This window comes from Microcaecilia unicolor, chromosome 10 (genome assembly GCF_901765095.1).
Source record: "Microcaecilia unicolor chromosome 10, aMicUni1.1, whole genome shotgun sequence".
Lineage (NCBI taxonomy): Eukaryota > Metazoa > Chordata > Amphibia > Gymnophiona > Siphonopidae > Microcaecilia > Microcaecilia unicolor.
This window is the reverse complement of record NC_044040.1, coordinates 83,210,705-83,226,135: the sequence shown is the minus strand read 5'-3', so window position 1 is coordinate 83,226,135 and position 15,431 is coordinate 83,210,705. Positions and strand designations below refer to the sequence as shown.

Sequence of the window (15,431 nt, the reverse complement as noted above, 5' to 3'; positions counted from 1 at the left end):
TGTCAAATAAGTAAAAAAAAAAAAAAAAAACCTATATATATATATTTTTGTCCTCCACCTTTTAAGGCACTGCATAGCCAACTGGAACAGCTTTTGACCTTTTACAGATGGACCATGCATAGGCAGTCCATTATTTCTAACAATCTTTTGCTTTCCATAGCATTTGCTATAGTTTTGGGTGAATCAGTGACTCCGCCTACTGGCTTCAACCCATATAACAGGCTCCTGTTCTCAATCCAACCTCCTCTATGCTAACCAAAGTCGATTGCATACTTTGATTGTACGCGAGTTCTTACCATTTAGTTAACTCGCACAACATCCCCATACTGCCCATCTCAGTTCCTTTCTTTCTCTACGGGAGTGGCATCTGCCTCCAGTCACAAAGCGTACTTTTTGTCGCAATGGATAGCTGTGAAAATGCAGATTGCGGTACCCTACTATCCTTGTAAACTTTTAGGGAGTACTCTGCTGCCTCTCCTGACACCTCCAGTCCTCCTCTGACGCGACTTCCTGTTTCCGGAAGAAGGAGAGAGAACTTGAAGTTGTGTGTGTGTCATACTCATAGGGTACTGGGTACCGGAGAAGGAAAACTGTGGGATTGTTAGTGGGCGACCTCAGGTATGAGTTTGATCGGGGGGGGGGGGGGGGGGGTCCGTATCGCGGACAATGAGGAGAGTGGAAGATAGAGGGACAGAAAGCAGATCGTGGGGAAGGGAGACCGGTCCCCCGATCCCCGATTGAGTGTTAGCCAAGGAGGGGTGCTCGGAGTGTGAGTACAGCCGAATGCGTGTGACTTGGTATCATTGAATGTTTCTGTATCTTTTCTTGGTCTCTGACTGCATTGCTTGGTGTCTGAAGATCCTGGCCCTCCACATGATTCACAGGAAAATAATTTGGCTCTGACTCCTCTATTTTCAATGCTGTTCTCATGCTTTACGCCTTTATCATAATGTCCAGTCCAGTTTTCTTGCATTTAGCGTTCTATCACTTTGCGTGGGAATGTCCTAGGTGATTATTATTTCTTCGTACTGTTCTTAGGGTTTTGACCAAATGCTTTTCTAGTACAGTGGATTGGAGGAGTAGCTTAGTGGTTAGTACACAGGACTTTGATTCTGGAGAACTGGGTTCAATTCCCATTGCAGCTCCTCCCTTGGGCAAGTCACTTAGGTACAAATAAGTAACTGTATATATTATGAATGTAGTTGTAAAAAACACAGAAAGGTGGTATATCAAGTCCCATTTCCTACAGTGATGCTTTAATGTTTCCAATGGATGAGATGTGCCAACCATTAGATGAGTAAGGTTCCTTATGGAATATGCTTATGCCAAATTTTGCAATTTAATTTGAGCTTGCTTATCAATTTTCCCAATTTAATTTGTGCTTGCTGTGAGCATCTTTTCTGTAATTCACTGTCCTGGGTTGCAACTATCAAGCTAGCATCCTGTGGTTTCAGTTCACCTTATCGTAACCATTTATGCTTCTCGGCTTGATCAATGTGTAGTTTACACAGATAGAAATGCAAAGTGTTATTCCAGTATTTCCCTTGTTTTTCTTGTTTGCTGATCTAATTCTTTAAACAGGTTTTTTTTCTGGTTTCGCAAATTCATTGTCATTGCGTGTACTTACTGGTGGATTCTTACTCATTCCTTTCACTGGTCAGAATTCTTGTCCAAGTTTAATAATAAAGATTGATTCCAGACATCTACTTTTATACTACAGTAGTTTTTCTATATTTGGATCTGCCGAAGCTGTTATGTAGGTCTGTGATGATAGTGCTGGGATTGATATTTAGCCCGTGGTGGTAAGTGGCTCGTAAGCCTCTTCCATCCACCAGCTGAACTCATCCTGGTTGTTCAAAGCTGGAGCATGTGTGTCTCCTGGCATTGAATATCCAGGTATGTGTGAGGCACTGGCCAATATTCAGTGTGGTGTTCTGTTAATTTGGTACATAAAGTTAGGATAACTGTTTACTGTCCTAACTTTGGGGCTGATGCAGAAAACTACTATGGGCTACAGTAGTGTCCTTAATGACCAGTTTACCTGTTCATTAATGGCAACTGCGTGCTAAAAGGGGTTCTGTGCTGTGATTTACTCCCACGTTAGATATTAGTGCACAGCGTATTCAAATGCATGTTAAAGAGCCTATCAGCTACCCTACAGCAATGCAAGGCTGTACACTGAGGTCTACAGTGGGGGCTCAACGCCAGGAGCCTACTACCAGGTCTGAGGCTGGTGTAAAGCCCCTGTGGTTGGCATCAGTCCCATCTCTCTCCCTTATGCCCCACAAAAATTTAAAATCTGTCTGGGACCCTTCCATCCCCCAGAATGACTGGCCCCCTCCCTATCACCCTCTTCACTTAAGAATATTACCCTAGTGTCACTTCTGTCTTCGTGCTGACCTGAATTTAAAAATAAAAGTCCCTGGTGGTCAAATGGGCCCTCCCGTTCCCCATCCTAACCTGCCTGCCCCCGACTGTTTTTTTTTTTTACACAAACTCTACTCCCTGGTGTCTAGTGCCACCTACATCCCCTTTTACAAGCCCCCCATACCCGAAAAGGCGGACGTGTTACCCACTTGCTCCCGCCTCCAGTGCCATTGTCTATGTCCCAGGAACGTGGGTTGTTAGCAAAGGTTTTGTTATAATTAGGCCATGTTTTAAGATTTCTGATTTTCTTAGCATTGACCATGATGGCTTTATTCAGCATTATTGCCCCTGTGCTCTGTTACCATGATGTTGTGGAGTCAGTATGATCATATAGAGCAGTGATGGCGAACCTTTCAGAGACCGAGTGCCCAAACAGCAACCCAAAATCTAATTATTTATCGCAAAGTGCCAACAGGGCAATTTAACCTGAATAACAGCAACGTGGGTTTTAAACTGGTTCTAGCCAGTTTAGAACGCAAGTAGTAAACCGGGGACATGCACAAAAGGGCATTTTCCTGTCACAGTAGCAGCCAATGAAGATGGTATGCAAATGAGCAAATTAGTAGTAAAATACTAATCCGATGCGATGCACTACTGTTTTCCGAGGAAGTCACCGTGGAAAACCTAACGGGAGGTCTGCACCTCCCACTTTAGATTTTTCTTGTTGGGGCTGCTGCCCTCCCGCTCGCCCTCCCTCCCAGCACCAGGCAGCCCTCCCTCCTTCCTTCCTCCCAGCATCAGGCCTCCCTCCCTCCCTCCCAGCACCAGGTATCAGGCCTCCCTCCCAGCATCAGGCCTCCCTCCTAGTACCAGGCATCAGGCCTCCCTCCCTCCCAGCACCAGGCAGGCCCTCCGAGCACCACGCAGGCCACAGGCCCTCCGAGTACCAGGCAGGCCGGCCGGCCGCCCTCCCTCAGAGCACAAGGCCGCTTGCCTGCCCACCCGCCCTCCCTCCCAGCACAAGGCCGCCTGCCCGCCCTCCCTCCCTCCGACCACCAGGGCCCCCCTCCCTCCCTCCCTCCCTCTGAGCACCAGGGCCTCCCTCCGAAATTTAAAAGTCATACCTGCTCGGGGTTAAGGCGGCAGCGGCAGTGAAAAGCGCTGGCTCGGCGTGCCTTCAGCCTTCCCTTCTGTCTCTCAAGCTCTGGTCCTGCCCTTGCGGAAACAGGAAATGAGGGCGGGACCAGCGCTTGAGAGACAGAAGGGAAGGCTGAAGGCACGCCGAGCCAGCGCTTTTCACTGCTGCTGCCGCCTTAACCCCGAGCAGGTATGACTTTTATTCGGAGGGGGGCTGGAACTGGCTGAGGCGACGACGCGCGTGCCAACAGAGAGAGCTCTGCGTGCCCTCTCTGGCATGCGTGCCATAAGTTTGCCATCACTGATATAGAGGCTCATTTTCAAAGCACTTAAACTTACAAAGTTGCATAGGTTACTGTGTAACTTTGTAAGTCTAAGTGCTTTGAAACTATGCCTCATATTCTATTGGTATCTATTGCTTTGAGCAGTTTATAAGTTTATATGTAGAAAAGTTATGGGTCTTTTAAGTTTTGGGTGTATTACTTGAATTTCCCTTTGGAAGAAGAAATGTGCTTCCTGTTATTAGTCATTGTGTTAAGCTTGACCACCTGACCAGCTGATTTTTGTAATCTACCAGATTTTGGTGGGACTCTTTTTAGTCTGCTTTTCAACTCGAATTCTAACTTCAGGCCTTTAATGTTTGCATTTTCCAAATTCTGTATGCAGTGCTGCGGAGCTAGTATACCAAACCTTCGTCTCTGACTCTGACTGATATTAAGATTTAATGTTTTTGTTCTGGATCTAAACTACTAGTAAATGTAACATATTTACCAGCACTTTAGATCCAGAACAAAAAATATATATTCAAATACTAGAAGCCTTAAAAATAAGATAGAATTGGAGTATATAGCACTAAACAAAGAGATAGATATAATTGGCATTTCAGAGACCTGGTGGAAGTAGGACAATCAATGGGACTCTGTTAGCAGAGTACAAATTATATCGCAATGATAGAGTGGATCAAATTGGAGGGGGGGTGTATTATATGTTAAAAAGGGAATTGAGTCAAACAAAATATTCTACATGAAACAGCACATGGAATCTTTATGGATATGAATTCCAGGTGTGAAGGGAAGGAATATACTGGTAGGGCTCTACTGCCATCCTCCGGGACAGAACGAACAGACAGATGAAAATATGTTTACAGAAATTAAGAAAGCTGACAAATTAGGCAACATTATAATAATGGTGATTTCAATTATCCTAATGTTCACTGGATAAATGTCACATCAGGGAGTGCTAGGGAGGTAAAATTTCTAGATGTAATAATTGACTGCTTCTTGTAGCAACTGGTCAAGGAACCAATGAGAGGGGTAACTATTTTGGATCTAATACTTAGTGGAATGCAGGGCATAGTACGAGAGGTAATGGTGTTGGATGCAGTGGGAAACAGTGATCATAACATGATCAAATTTGAGCTGATATCTGGAGTGAAGTCACTAAGGAAATCTGCTGTAGTAGCTTTTAATTTTCAAAAGGGTGACTATGACAAAATGAGGAAAATGGTTAAAAAGAAGTTGAAAGGATCGGCCGCAAACATTGGAACTTTAAATCAGGCATAGACATTGTTTACAAAATACCATCATGGAAGCCCAGACTAGATGTATTTCACATATTAACAAAGGTGGAAAGAAGAGCAAACAACAGCCAGCGTGATTAAAAGGTGAGGTGAAAGAGGCTATTAGAGCCAAAAGAACATCCTTCAAAAAATGGGAAAAGGATCTGAGTGAAGAAAATGAGAAGTAAGGTTGGGCAATTAATGCGATATTAACGTGATTAATGCTTTAAAATTTTAACGCATGACAATTTTTTAATGCTGGCTGTCATTTTTAATGCTGCCCCGCCCTTTACTCCCCTTGTTTACCTCCTCTCCATTCTCAAGCAGCAGCATTGATCACCACACTGCCAACCTGAAGACGTTCCTCCGCCTTGTCCCGCCCCCTTCCCCTAACCCAACTTCCTCTGTTTGCCAGCAAGGCTTCTGGGTCATCAGCAACATTACAGGGAAGAGAGAAAGCGTGCAGACGCTGTGCCCATTCTCCGGACTGTAGCTTGTTCTCTGAGGTAAGGGGCATTTTAATTTTAAATCTTTTTCATCTCCCCCTTACAAACACAATTTGATTTGAATGCGTTCATTTTTCAGCTAGTATGGTTTGATCTGGGTAGCTGCTAGGAGGAGGGAAGCGATTAAGGGGATTTACCATGCACTGCTCAGCATGCGTCTTCTAATGCAGAACAAACTATTCTAGTATGGGTATACAGGTACAAAACTGTTGCATTGTTCTCAGGGCACATTTGGTTTGTTCTAAAAGCTTAAGTTTAGGCAGTGTATAAGATCATATTAATTTGCCTAGAGATAGACTGTATCGATGGCAGATGATTAAAGTTTGTCAGATAACTGTGATCAACTTCACTTCTAGCCATAAATTCCAAAAAATGTATTCATGTAATACATATCTCTCTCTCATCAGTCACCTCGAGGGACCTCCAGTCTTTGTTATATTGGGGGGGGGAGGGTGTTGCTACTATTTGAGAACAAGGCTGAAAGCTGAGCACATGTGTTTGCCCATGCTTTGAAACATTGATTACATTTTGTAAAGGCATATGACACTTGAAAGTTTGTTACAAAACCATTAAAGTATTGATTTTTCACTTTAGTTTCAGTATTACATTTTGTTGGAATTACATTTTGTGGCCCAAAATGCATGGTATTTTTAATTGCGCAATTAAAAGTCCCAATTGTGAGATTGATCATGATTAAAATTTTTAATCGGTGCCCACCCCTAATAAGAAGCAACATAAGCACTGTCAAGCCAGATGCAAAACATTGATAAGAAGGCTAAAAGAGAACATGAAGAAAAACTTGCCGTGGAGAGGAAAACTCATGACAATTTTTTTCACATATTTCAGCAGGAAACCTACAAGGAAATCTGGGGGACTGTTAGATCAGGAAGGAGCAAAAGGAGCACTCAGGGAGGACATGGCCGTAGTGGAGAAATTGAATGAATTCTTTGCTTCGGTCTTTACGGAAGAAGATGTAAGAGATTTACCTATACTGGAAATGGTTTTCAGGGGTGATGATTCTGAAGAACTGAAAGAAATCTCAGTGAACTTGGAAGATGTACTAAACCAAATTGACAAGTTAAAGAGTGATAAATCACATGGACTGGATGGTATACACGCCTGGATATTGAAAGAACTCAAACATGAAATTGCTGATATGCTGCCAGTGATCTGTAACCTGTTGTTAAACTCGTCTGTAGTACCTGAAGACTGGAGGGTGGCCAATGGGACACCGATTTTTACAAAGGATTCTGGGATGATCCAGGAAATTACAGACCGGTCAGTGCCGGGCAAAATAGTGGACACTAAGAATAAAATTACAGAACACAGACAAACATGGTTTAATAGGACAGAGTTAGCATGGGTTCATCCAAGGGAAGTCTTGCCTCACCAATTTACTTTATTTCTTTGAAGGTATGAATAAACATGTTGATAAAGGTAAGCCGGTTGATGTAGTGTGTCTAGATTTTCAGAAAGCTTTTGACAAACTACCTCTTGAGAGACTCCTGAGAAAATTAAGGAGTCATTGGATAGGAGGCAATATCCTTCCATGGATTAAGAAATCTAGAGATACGGTGACCAGAATTGAATGCAATACTCAAGGTGAGGTTGCACAATAGAGTGATACAGACACATTATAGTAATCACAGTCTTATTTTGCATCCCTCTCAGAATAATTCCTAGCATCCTGTTTGCTTTTTTGGCCGCCGTCTCACACCAGGTGCTTGACAATTTTGAATAGTTTAATTTTATCTGCAAATTTAATCACCACTTGTTGTGCCAATTTCCAGATCATTTATAAATATGTTAAATAGCACCTGTTCCAGTACAGATCCCTGTGACACTCCACTATTTGTCCTCCTCCATTGAGAAAAACGCCATTTAACCCTCTGTGGTATTTCAAGTTTGTGAAATAAATAAATAAATATAGGATCTTTTGGGGTCAACCTGAGAATTTTATGTTGAATTCTGAAAAGCACTAGTAGCCACAGTCAAAAGTGGAGTGACATGGTCATAATTAGGTGCATGTGAGAGGAGACATACTGAGGTATTCTGAACAGATTGAAGCTGTTTGAGAAGAGATGAGGTGATCCCTGAATATGCAATGTTACAATAGTCAAGGTGTGATGTAACCAGAGAATAAAGAAGTGCTGCACAGGCTGTGCTATCTGTAACAGGACAAATTGATCTCATACGATGAAGTGCAAAAAAACCTTGACCTAACTACTGAGGATATCTGCATTTCAAAGTCAAGCATATAATCGAGATGAACTCTGAGGCACCTAGCTGAGTCTACTAAAACTACAGAATTTCCCTTCAAATGAGGGCTAAGTGAAAGATGTAGCGAGCACCCAGTTATCCAGGATGGTATTGTCTTAGAAGGATTAAGTAGAAGTTTCTTTGATGACAGCCAATTGTTAGTATGATCTAGGCAAGCCTGTAGAACCACCATGGAGCAATACAAAGGCATTATAACATCCTTGTTTTTATTTTCCATTCCTTTCCTAATAATACCTAACATCCTATTTGCTTTCTGTGCCGCCGCAGCAGCACACTGAGCAGAGGGTTTCAAAGTATCGTCAACGATGAGTCTTGTATCCTTTTCTTGGTGGGTGACTCCTAATGCAAAACCTTGCATCACGTAGCAATAGTTCGGGTTCCTCTTTCCCACATGCATCACTTTGTACTTGCTCACATTAAATGTCAACTGCCATTTAGACACCCAGTCTTGTAAGGTCCTCTTGTAATTTTTCACAATCCTCCCACGATTTAACGACTTTGAATAACTTTGTGTCGTCAGCAAATTTAATTACCTCACTAGTTGTTCCCATATCTAGATCATTTATAAATTTGTTAAAAAGCAGTGCTCCCAACACAGATCCCAGCAGAACCCCTCCATCTACCCTTCTCCATTGAGAATACCAACCATTTAATCCTACTCTCTGTTTTCTATCCTTTAACCAGTTTTTAATCCGCAATAGAACACTACCTTCTATCCCATGACTTTCCAATTTCTTCTGGAGTCTTTCATGAGGTACTTTGTCAAACGCCTTTTGAAAATCCAGATACACAATATCGACCTGCTCACCTTTATCCACGTGTTTGTTCACCCCTTCAAAGAAATGTAGTAGATTGGTGATGCAAGATTTCCCTTCACTAAATCCATGTTGGCTTTGTGTCATTAAGCCATGCTTTTGAATATGCTCTGTCATTTTGTTCTTTGTAATAATCTCTACCATTTTGCTTGGCACCGACATCAGGCTCACCGGTCTGTAATTTCCCGGATCACCTCTGGACCCCTTTTTAAAGATTGGCGTTACATTGGCCAACCCTCCAATCTTCCAGTACTATACTTGATTTTAAAGATAAATTACATATTACTAACAATAGTCCTGCAAGCTCATTTTTCAATTCTATCAATACTCTGGGATGTATACCATCTGGTCCTGGCGATTTGCTACTCTTCAATTTGTCAAATTGCCCCATTACATCTTCCAGGTTTATAGAGATTTGATTCAGTTTCTCTGACTTGTCAGCAACCAATATCTCTCCCACATCTTTCTCGGTGAAGACCGAAGCAAAGGATTCATTTATTCTCTCCGCTATGGCTTTGCCTTCCCCGAGTGTCCCTTTTACTCCTCGGTCATCTGGCGGTTCAGCTGATTCTTTTCCAGGCTTCTTGCTTTTGAAGTCTCTCTTTGCCTTCCTTATCAGCACTTTGCATTTGACTTGCCATTCTTTATGCAGTTTCCTATTATTTTCAGTCATATCCATATTCAATTTTCTGAAGAATTTTCTTTTAGCTCTAATAGCTTCCTTTACCTCACTTTTTAACCATGCCAGCTGTCGTTTGGGCTTCCTTCCTCCTTTTTTAATGCACGGAATATATTTGACCTGGGCTTCCAGGATGGTATTTTTGAACAGCATCTATGCCTGATGTAAATTTTTGACCTTTGCAGATGCTCCTCTTAATTTTTTTTTCACCGTTCTCATTTTATTGTAGTCTCCTTTTTGAAAGTTAAATGCTAACGTATTGGATTTCCTGTGTGTACTTACTGATCATGTTATGATCACTGTTATCAGGAGGCCCCGGCACCATTACCTCCTTCACCAGATTACTCGCTCCACTAAGGACTAGGTCTAGAATTATTCCTCTTCTTTTTGGCTCCTGAACCAGCTGCTCCATAAAGCAGTCCTTGATTCCATCAAGGAATTTCACCTCTCTAGCATGCACTGATGTTACATTTATCCAGTCAATATAGGGGTAATTGAAATAATCCATTTTTATTGTGTTTCTCAGTTTGTTAGCCTCCCTAATTTCTGATAATATTTCTACATCTGTCTCTTCATCCTGGCCAGGTGGACGGTAGTACACTTCTGTCATAAGTACATAAGTATTGCCATACTGGGACAGACCAAAGGTCCAGAGGCCAATCCAGGTCACAAAAAAGTACAAAAAAGTACAAAAAAGTACAAAACATTTTATGCTGCTTATCCCAGAAATATTTTCCCCAAGTCCAATTTAATAATGGTCTATGGACTTTTCTTTTAGGAAGCCGTCCAGCCCTTTTTAAAACTCTGCTAAGCTAACCACTTTTACCACATTTTCTGGCAACGAATTCCAGAGTTTAATTACACGTTGAGAGAAGAAAACTTTTCTCTGATTCGTTTTAATTTTATTACTTTGTAGCTTCATTGCATGCCCCCTAGTCCTAGTATTTTTGGAAAGCGTAAACAGACGCTTTAAATCTACCCATTCCACTCCACTCATTATTCTATAGACCTCTATCATATCTCCCCTCAGCCGTCTTTTCTCCAAGCTGAAAACCCCAGCCGCTTTAGCCTTTCCTCATAGGGAAGTCATCCCATCCCCTTTATCCCATATCTAGATCATTTATAAATTTGTTAAAAAGCAGTGCTCCCAACACAGATCCCAGCAGAACCCCTCCATCTACCCTTCTCCATTGAGAATACCAACCATTTAATCCTACTCTCTGTTTTCTATCCTTTAACCAGTTTTTAATCCGCAATAGAACACTACCTTCTATCCCATGACTTTCCAATTTCTTCTGGAGTCTTTCATGAGGTACTTTGTCAAGCGCCTTCTGAAAATCCAGATACACAATATCAACCGGCTCACCTTTATCCACATGTTTATTTACCCCTTCAAAGAAATGTAGTAGATTGGTGAGGCAAGATTTCCCTTCAGTAAATCCATGTTGACTTTTGGGCTCATTTTCGAAAGAGAAGGATGCCCATTTTTCGACATAAATTGGAAGATATGCGTCCTTTTCACAAGGTCGTCCAAATCGGTATAATTGAAAGCCGATTTTGGACGTCCCCAACTGCCAAAGTTCAAGGGGGCGTATCGGAGGCATAGCGAAGGCGGGACTTGGGCTTGCCTAACACTAGGATGTACTCGACCCTTAATAAAAAATAAAAAAAAGGATGTCCCTGACGAGCACTTGGACGACTTTACCTGGTCATGTTTTTCTCACGACCAAGGCACAAAAAGGTGCCCGAAATGACCAGATGACCAAATGAGGGAATTGGGGATGACCTGCTGTTATTCCCCTAGTGGTCACTTACCCCCCTCCCATCCTCAAAAAATATCTTTCAAAATATTTTTTTACCAGCCTCTGTGCCAGCCTCAGATGTCATACTCAGGTCCATGACAGCAGTATGCAGGTCCCTGGAGCATTTTTAGTGGGTGCAGTGTACTTCTGACAGGCAGACCCAGGCCCATACCCCCACTTCCTGTTAGGTTTGTGGAAGAAACAGCGAACCCTCCAAAACCCACTGTACACACATCTAGGTGCCCCCCTTCACCTGTAAAGGCTATGGTTGTGGTGTACAGTTGTGGGTATTGGGTTTTGGGGGGCTCAGCACACAAGGTAAGGGAGCTATGTTCCTGGGAGCAATTTCTGAAGTCCACTGCATTTGCCCCCTAGGGTGCCTGGTTCATGTCCTGGCACAGGGGGACCAGTGCACTACAAATGCTGGCTCCTCCCACGACCAAATGACTTGCATTTGGTCGTTTCTGAGATAAACGTCCTTGGTTTCCATTATCGCCGAAAATCAGAAACGACCAAGTCTAGGGACGACCATCTCTAAGGACGACCAAAATTTCAAGATTTGGATGTCCCTGACCTTATTATTGAAACGAAAGATGGTCGTCCATCTTGTTTCGATAATATGGGTTTCCCCGCCCATGCATTGGGACGTTTTGCTAGGACGTCCTCATCAAAACTTGGACGTCCCTTTCGATTATGCCCTTCCACATCTCATTAATCCATGCTTTTGAATATGCTCTGTAATTTTGTTCTTTATAATGGTCTCTACCATTTTGCCCGGCACCAACGTCAGACTCACCGGTCTATAATTTCCTGGATCTCCTCTGGAACCTTTTTAAATAATCGGCATTACATTGACCACCCTCCATTCTTCCGGTACCACGCTCGATTTTAAGGATAAATTACATATTACTAACAATAATTTTGCAAGTTAATTTTTCAGTTCTATCAGTACTCTGGGATGAATACCATCCGGTCCAGGAGATTTGCTATTCTTCAGTTTGTAGAACTTCCCCATTACATCGTCCAGGTTTACAGAGAATTCATTAAGTTTCTCCGACTCGTCAGCTTTGAATACCATTTCTGGCACCGGTATCCCACCCAAATCTTCCTCTGTGAAGACCGAAGCAAAGAATTCATTTAATCTCTCCGCTACGGCTTTGTCTTCCCTGATCGCCCCTTTTACTCCTTGATCATCTAGTGGTCCAACCGATTCTTTTGCCGGCTTCCTGCTTATAATATGCCAAAACATTTTTTTACTATGTGTTTAGCCTCCAATGCAATCTTTTTTTCAAAGTCCCTCTTAGCCTTCCACCATAGGGTGGTGTGTGGCCTAGTGGTTAGGGTGGTGGACTTTGGTCCTGGGGAGTTCGATTCCCGGCACAGGCAGCTCCTTGTGACTCTGGGCAAGTCACTTAACCCTCCATTGTCTGCCGCATTGAGCCTGCCATGAGTGGGAAAGCGCGGGGTACAAATGTAACAAAAAATAAAAAAAAATAAAAATTATCAGAGCTTTGCATTTGACTTGACATTCCTTATGCTGTTTCTTATTATTTTCAGTTGGTTCATTCCATTTTCTGAAAGATTTTCTTTTAGCTGTAATAGCTTCCTTCACCTCACTTTTTAACCATTCCGGCTGTCGTTTGGTCTTCCGTCCTCATTTTTTAATACGTGGAATATATTTGGCCTGGGCTTCCAGGAATGGTGTTTTTGAACAGCATCCATGCCTGATGTAAATATTTGGCCCTCGCAGCCGCTCCTCTTAAGTTTTTTTTTTTCCATTGGTCTTCTCATTTTATCATAGTCTCCTTTTTTAAAGTTAAACGCTAATGTATTTGATTTCCTGTGTATACTTACTTCAAAGCTAATATCAAATCCGATCATATGATCATTGTTATCAAGCGGCCCCAGCACCATTACTTCCCGTACCAGATCATGCGCTCCACTATGGACTAGGTCTAGAATTTTTCCTTCTGTCGTCTGCTCCTGTACCAGCTACTCCATAAAGCAGTCCTTGATTTCATCAAGGAATTTTACCTCCCTAGCGTGCCCTGATGTTACATTTACCCATTCAATATCGGGGTAATTGAAATCACCCATTATTATTGTGTTGCCCAGTTTGTTTGCATCCCTAATTTCCTTTAACTTTTCTGCACCTGTCTGTTCATCCTGGCCAGGCGGACGGTAGTACACTCCTATCATTATCCTTTTCCCCTTTACACATGGAATTTCAATCCATAGTGATTCCAAGAAGTGTTTTGTTTCCTGCAGAATTTTCAATCTGTTTCATTCAAGACTGGCATTAATATACAATGCTACCACTCCACCAATTCGATCCACCCTATCACTACGATATAATTTGTACCCCAGTATGACAGTGTCCCACTGGTTATCCTCCTTCCACCAGGTCTATTATATCTAATTTTTTTATTTAGTGCAATATATTCTAACTCTCCCATCTTATTTCTTAGGTTCTTGGCATTCGCATATAGACATTTCAGACTATGTTTGTTGTTCCTGTTTACTTCATGCTCAGTACTTGACAGTATTAATTTGCAATCTTTTGTCTGTTTTTTTTATTTTTATTTAAGGACACCTGATCTACTGTGGTGTCTTTTGCAACCTCACTATCAGGATATCTTATCTTCCCTGTTTTGGTGATATCTTTGAAAGATACCTTATTCCGAACCATGCACTTTTAAGCGACTGTCGGCCCTCCCCCGGTTTCTAGTTTAAAAGCTGCTCTATCTCCTTTTTAAATGCCAATGCCAGCAGCCTGGTCCCACCCTGGTTAATATGGAGCCCATCCTTTCGGAATAGGCACCCCTTTCCCCAGAATGTTGCCCAGTTCCTAACAAATCTAAAACCCTCCTCCCTGCACCATCGTCTCATCCACGCATTGAGACTCCGGAGCTCTGCCTGTCTCTTGGGCCCTATGCATGGAACGGGGTGCATTTCTGAAAATGCTACCCTGGAGGATCTGGATTTGAGCTTTCTACCTAAGTGCCTAAATTTGACTTACAGAACCTCCCTCCCACATTTTCCTGTGTCGATGGTACCTACATGTACCAAGACAGCCGCCTCTTCCTCAGCACTATCTAAAGTCCTATCTAGGTGATACGTGAGGTCCACTACCTTCGCAGCAGGCAGGCAAGTGACGAGGTGATTCTCACGTCCACCAGACACCCAGCTATCTACATGCCTAATAATAAAATCATCAACTACAACAGCCGTCCTAACGCTTCCCTCCTGGGCAGAAGCTCCTAGAGACACCTCCTCAGTACAAGAGGATATTGCTTTCCCTGGTGGGCTGGTCTTGGCTACAGGATTATTTCTAACTTCACCAGGGTGATGCTCTCCATTTAGAAGGCCTCTCTCCTCCAAGGCAGCACAGGGGCTGCCAGACTGGAGGTGGGACTTCTCTACAACGTCCCTATTGGCCTCCTCTATGTACCTCTCTGTCTCCCTCAGCTCCACCAAGTCTGCTACTCTAGCCTCAAGAGAACGGACTCGTTCTCTGAGAGTTAGGAGCTCGTTGCATCAAGCACACACATATAACCTCTCACCGACTGGGAGATAATCATACATGTAACACTCAGTGCAAAAGACTGGATAGCACCCCTCTTGCTGCTGTACTGCTGTCTGCATCTTAATATTAGAGAGTAGTTTAATTAAAACATCTTAAGGTACTAGGAATATTAGATGAATATAAAGATTAAGATTATATGGTATAATGTGTAATTTATTTAGTGTTTGCTTCCCAGAAACTGATTAAATGTAATTAAAACTAATGAAAATGTAATTTCAACTCTAATGAAAACACTCCTTTTGTTATCCTTATTAGAATAATGACTATAAATGAAAAGTTGTGCTAGGGGTGGGTGGGAATGAAGACTGAACTAGGTCCTGCTGAGCCTGTTAGAGGCTATTTGTTAATACTATGGTACAAAGTTCAAGTTTTAAAACTAGGGAGAAAAGGGTATAGAGATAAATTGATAAAGTTTTCTTTTTCTTTTTCTTTTTAATTCTGCCTATCAATAACCTACAATTCCTCCTTTAAACACCAATCTTTTAAGTTTCCAAAGCACAGAGCAAAATAATGAAGGCTGCTTGGTTTGAGTGAGCAGCTTAAGTGTTAAGTCTAGCTATACCCCATTGTTCCTGACCTATGATTTAAGGGGGAGTTTACAGCTCCCAAAAGGGATTTTCATGTCTAGCGTGTGACCGCTTGTGTTAAGAGACCCACAGGAGCTTAGTTTTACTTGGGTTCGAGTAGTTTGTTGTTGTTTT

General features: G+C 42.4%; 1 protein-coding gene across 6 annotated transcripts in view; it reads left to right on the top strand.

Moving 5' to 3' along the window:
• The first annotated feature begins 525 nt into the window (after window positions 1-525).
• Window positions 526-15,431, top strand: part of MSRB3 (methionine sulfoxide reductase B3) — a 254,166-nt gene continuing 239,260 nt past the window's right edge. For 5 of the 6 annotated variants that reach the window (XM_030216947.1, XM_030216945.1, XM_030216944.1 and 2 more), the window contains exon 1: window positions 526-618. The gene's annotated coding sequence lies outside the window, so the exon portion shown is untranslated. Of the gene's footprint in view, window positions 619-5,552; window positions 5,569-15,431 lie in introns of those variants that run through there. The other variant, XM_030216946.1, reaches the window with a different exon arrangement.